Source organism: Nerophis lumbriciformis, linkage group LG32 (assembly GCF_033978685.3).
Source record: "Nerophis lumbriciformis linkage group LG32, RoL_Nlum_v2.1, whole genome shotgun sequence".
In the NCBI taxonomy this organism is placed as follows: Eukaryota; Metazoa; Chordata; class Actinopteri; order Syngnathiformes; family Syngnathidae; genus Nerophis; species Nerophis lumbriciformis.
The window spans coordinates 7,078,961-7,085,293 of NC_084579.2; positions in this window are offsets into that span (position 1 = coordinate 7,078,961).

A 6,333-nucleotide genomic window follows, 5' to 3' on the forward strand; every position below is an offset into this window, starting at 1 on the left:
ACGGGAGCGCCACACCAACCAAAGCCCACACCCAAACCCTCCACGTGCAAGACCGAATCCACCCAAAAAAAAGTCACTTAACAAGAAGCCAAAAAGTGCAAAAACAACATTGCTCGCGCCGGAGGAGCCGTGAACGACTGCAGGGACACAACATTAGGTACACCTGCAGACTGCAGCACGGATTTCATATTTCATTCATTCACAACTCCTCCAACACGAACACCACTGTTCCCGCACTTATAAGTAAAGGTAAGACCATAATAACGTTTTTTTTATTAAATGTGCTTTTTTGTGTGCTACAGTTTGTGTGTGTAAAGTTAAAGTTAAGTTAAAGTACCAATGACTGTCACACACACACTAGGTGTGGTGAAATTTGTCCTCTGCATTTGACCCATCCCCTTGCTCACCCCCTGGGATGTGAGGGGAGCAGAGGGCAGCAGCGGCGCCGCGCCCGGGAATAATTGTTGGTGATTTAACCCCCAATTCCAACCCTTGATGCTGAGTGCCAAGCAGGGAAGAATGCTGGTATGAGCTTTTAAACATAACCCGTTAACTGCTGCCAATCAAATGGTGAATAAGATACTCTTTAGGGTTCATATGTTTGTAAATCTGACTGTGGTGAAGTCAGTGCCTCACCAGCCATGAACCTCACCGCACGTCACTGATATATACTATCATAATAATACAGTCATCACACAAGATAATCATCATCAAAGTATATACATTGAATTATTTACATTATTTACAATCCGGGGTGTGGGATGTGGAGGGGAGCGGGGGGTAGGCTTGGTTGTTATCATCACTTCAGTCATCAACAATTGTATCATCAGAGAAATGGACATTGAAACAGTGTAGGTCTGACTCGGTAGGATATGTACAGCAAGTAGTGGACATAGAGAGAGAGAGAGAGATCAGAAAGCATAAGAATAAGTATCTACATTTGATTATTTACATTTGATTATTAACAATCCGGGGAGGGTGTTAGTTTCGGGTTAAAGTTGTCTGGAGGTGTTCTTTTAGTGCAGTTTTGAAGGAGGATAGAGATGCCCTTTCTTTTACACCTGTTGGGAGCGCATTCCATATTGATGTGGCATAGAAGGAGAATGAGTTAAGACCTTTGGTAGATCGGAATCTGGGTTTAACGTGGTTAGTGGAGCTCCCCCTGGTGTTATGGTTATGGCGGTCATTTACGTTAAGGAAGTAGTTTGACATGTACTTCGGTATCAGGGAGGTGTAGCGGATTTTATAGACGAGGCTCAGTGCAAGTTGTTTTACTCTGTCCTCCACCCTGAGCCAGCCCACTTTGAAGAAGTGGGTAGGAGGGAGATGTGATCTGGGGTGGAGGTCTAGAAGTAACCTGACATGCTTGTTCTGGGATGTTTGGAGTCTATATTTGGGGGTTTTGGAGGTGACAGTTGACAGGTAGAAAACAATTTTGTCTTTTAAGAAAGAAACAAGGAAGTCACAATCTCCATTCAATGAATGTTCTGCAATTTGTCGTCCCCAAAGTAAGAACTGAACTGGGTAAGAAAGCACTTAGGTTTTCAGCACCGAAGGCTTGGAATAAACTACAATCGAATCTTCAACTTCAAACCCTTGTCACATTAAATGAGTTTAAAGTTTCTTTAAAAGGATTGCAGTCTATCTTGTCTGTATGCACATGTGTTATGTGAGCAAGTTTTAATGTTGTAAATTTGATGTTTTATGTGTTGTTTACTGTTTTAATGTAACCTTGCTGCTGCCTTCTTGGCCAGGTCTCCCTTGGGAAAGAGATCTTTGATCTCAATGGGATTTTACCTGGTTAAATGAAGGCTAAATAAAATAAAATAAAATAAAATAAAACAAAGATGGTGTTCAGCGTTTACCATGAATTTGAAAGTTGAAAAACTTATTCAGGTGTTACCATTTAGTGGTCAATTGTACGGAATAGGTACTGTACTGTGCAATCTACAAATACAAGTTTCAATCAATTCAATCAATCAATTCTTGCTCAAATGAGCATACTGTTGAAAATAGGAATCGGGGGATTACTTTTCACAAGTAAGATTTAACATTAACGTACTATTGGTTGTATTTTGTGAAAAGAATATTACCACAGCGTTGAGAAGGAGCAAAAATCTTCAATATTTGTATGTGAAAATTACAAAGAAATCTTCTGGGGGAGGATGACCCCCCTACACGGGTTTGGTTTACAAACTTTCAGCCCCACCTAAAACAAAATTCACCAGCCGCCACTGATTATGATGCATTCTCATTTTAGGCAAAGTATAAGACATTACTTTCTTAACAGTATAATTGTAACCAGGAATAAGTCTTCAAGTAACAATATTCAAATACTAACATTGTTGGGTAAGACAGAATTTGGTTTTATTCTGAATCCACTGAAACAGATTGGTGGTTTTAGCTTATATAAAGACTTTCAGGTGTTTATATATGTTTATATTTAAGTATTTGGCAGACGCTTTTATCCAAAGCGACATACATAAAAAATACATATAAAACAATCACTGTAAACATGATCATTTAAGGGAAGAATGTACCGTAATACAAAATATCAATACAAAGTGTCAAGACAGAATAAACTCTCTGCTGCTGCAGCAACAGAGATACAGTCTATATATCAGTGACGTGCGGTGAGGTTGATGGCTGGTGAGGCACTGACTTCATCACAGTCAGATTTACAAACATATGAACCCTAAAGAGTATCTTATTCACCATTTGATTGGCAGCAGTTAACGGGTTATGTTTAAAAGCTCATACCAGCATTCTTCCCTGCTTGGCACTCAGCATCAAGGGTTGGAATTTGGGGGTTAAATCACCAAAAATTATTCCCGGGCGCGGCGCCGCTGCTGCCCACTGCTCTCCTCACCTCCCAGGGGGTGATCAAGGGGATGGGTCAAATGCAGAGGACAAATTTCATTACACCTAGTGTGTGTGTGACAATCATTGGTACTTTAACTTAACTTTAACTTTACACATACAAACTGTAGCACACAAAAAAGCACATTTAATAAAAAAAAATGTTATTATGGTCTTACCTTTACTTATAAATGAAGTCCACAACTAAAGCCCTCACTTAAACTTTCCACGTGCAAGATTGAATCTATTTAAAAAAAAATGTAACCGAGGGTTTATAAATGTCGCCTATACTGTATGAAACTACAAAATAACAAACACGGAGGCTCCAGTTTACACGAGGACCACTTTATTTACCTTCTTTCAAAAACCTCCGCCCCACTCCGTGTCACATCACTTCCGCTCTTAGCGCCTTCAAAATAAGAGCTCAAGGCATATACTGTATTACAGCGCATAACAGGAACTTAGCATCACAAAGAGAAAAGCCCATGAAAATAGGTTACAAAAGTTATTTAATAAGAAGCCAAAAAGTGCAAAAACAATAATGTTCGTGTTGGAGGAGTTGTGAATTAGATACACCTGCAGTCTGCAGGTGTATCTAATGTTGTGGCCCTGCAGTCATTCACAACTCCTCCAACACGAACATTATTGTTTTTGCACTTTTTGGTTCCTGTGAAATAACTTTTTTAAATAGATTCAATCTTGCACGTGGAAAGCTTAAGTGTGGGCTTTAGTTGATATAACAATTCTACGGCGGGGCTGTAGGAGGCGGGGCTACTGGAGCCTCAGCCAGTGCGTCTTTTGCAGCCGTTTTATGATCGCTCAGCACAAGAAATACGTTACACACATACAGTTGTTGACAAAATACACTGTACATTATATACCTCAGCTAACTAAACTATGGAAATGTATAATATAGTTCATATAGCAATACAGTCTCACTGCACAGCAGCCCAGCAGTTAGCCGAGTCCGGAATCCATGTTGAGGCACTGAGTGACGTGCCTCAACTGGCTGCTGTTCACCCACCATCTCTTCTCAGTATTTGAACGGCAAATGTGAAAATTCAGCGATTTTGAATAAAAATAATCTAAAACTGGTGAAGTTAAATGGAAAATAACTCTATAGTATAATCACTGGATACATATAACAATTTAATTATTTTTTTTTCTTTTTACATTTTTTTTCTTTCCATGATGGCAGGTGAGGCCCCGCCTCACCTGCCTCTAGTGACTGCACGTCACTGCTATAGATATATAGATATCTAATGTATTCATACATTGTTTATGTAGGATATACGCATGTACACAGTATAAAACCTAATCATATTGTTTCTTGAACTTAAAAATAGCTGACTTTTTCCCCCCCCTTCTCTGGAATTATATTCCCAGTTTTGATCTCGGACGTCTGGTCACTTATAGCATATAATAATATTCTATTACTGTTAAGCAAACTATGAATAATAAAACACGCCAAAACATGTGTCCTTTATCATAGCTACATGTATGACAAAAAAACTGTGTGAAAATCAGTGGTATTCAGTGAGGTAAAATGAATTAAATGCGCTGACAGTTCATTGCTCCTGCCAAATGAATTGCACTGAGTGGAGCGGATCACCACTCCAAGATGGCGGCCCCGCGTCTCGTCAGGGCCAGTAGGCAGTAGCGCTCCATGCTGCGTCTACTTATAAGATGTCTATGTGAGCAACTGTTCAGTTTCATCCATCCATTTCTACCGCTTATCAGTTGGTTTTATCAAAACACAAATACAAAATGTTTTATTGTTGTGTAGTACAGTACTTATTCCGTACAATTGACCACTAAATGGTAACACCCAAATAAGTTTTTCAACTTGTTTAAGTCGGGGTCCACGTAATCAATTCATGTGTTTGTGTTGCACAAACTGTAGTGTTGTGGTGACAGAGTACAAAGTGCAGCGACGATCAATATTTGGCTTTGCACAAACACCACCAAGACTTTTTAAAACCCGTTTGTTCGCATTAAAAGCTTCTGATTTAATAATTAAATAAATAAAAAAAACTGTATCAGAATAGTTTTTATTGCCATTGTTTGAGAGCGGGTTCACAAACTAGGAATTTTTCTTGGTGCAATCGTGCAACATAAAACACATATAACACAGAATATACGAGGGTTATACTGTTCTGTCGATGGTTTTACACACACAACTACCAACAGGGAAGAGTGGATCGTGAGATCGGTGCGGCGTCTTCAGTAATGCGGACGCTGTATCGATCCGTTGTGGTGAAGAAGGAGCTGAGCCGGAAGGCAAAGCTCTCAATTTGCAAGTCGATCTACGTTCCCATCCTCACCTATGGTCATGAGCTTTGGGATATGACCGAAAGGACAAGATCACGGGTACAAGCGGCCGAAATTAGTTTCCTCTGACGGGTGGCGGGTCTCTCCTTTAGAGATAGGGTGAGAAGCTCTGCCATCCGGGAGGAGCTCAAAGTAAAACCGCTGCTCCTCCACATCGAGAAGAGCCAGATTAGGTGGTTCGGGCATCTGCTCAGGATGCCACCGGAACGCCTCCCTAGGGAGGTGTTTGGGGCACGTCCGACCAGCAGGAGGCCAAGGGGAAGACCCAAGACACGTTGGGAAGACTATGTCTCCCAGCTGGCCAGGGAACGCCTCGGGATCCCCCGGGAGGAGCTGGACGAAGTGGCTGGGGAGAGTGAAGTCTGGGCTTCCCTGCTTAGGCTGCTGCCCCCGCGACCCAACGTAGGATAAGCGGAAGAAAATGGATTGATTGATTGATTGAAACTTTTATTAGTAGATTGCACAGTACAGTACATATTCCGTACAATTGACCACTAAATGGTAACACCCGAATAAGTTTTTCAACTTGTTTAAATCGGGGTCAATTCATGCTAAAAGGATGGATGGATGGAAATACCAAAGCATACTTGCCAACCCTCCCGAATTTTCCGGGAGACTCCCGAAATTCAGCGCCTCTCCCGAAAACCTCCCGGGACAAATATTCTCTCGAAAATCTCCCGATTTTCAGCTGGAGCTAGAAGCCACGCCCCCTCCAGCTCCATGCGGACCTGAGTGAGGACAGCCTTTTTTCATGACAGGAGGACAACAGGGTGACAAGAACTAAATCATCCAGACTAGAGATAAATTGTATTATTATGTTTATCTTACCTAAAAATAAATATATTTATTAATTTAAAAAAAAACCAACTAAATACATGTTTACTATATTTTGCTAAAAACATCAAAATTAATTTTATTTTTATTTGTATTTTTTCCTGACTCCTTACTACATCCAGCCATAGAATTATACATTAAAATAAACATATTTGAAATAATTGATTTTAAATTATCATAATAATTCATTTAAAATGACCATATTTAATTATTAAAATAATTGCTTGTTTATCAACAACTTTAGCATTTTATTCATTACATTTTGAAACTCTCAGAAGCCAAGTTATGTCATATTCCTTAATATTTATT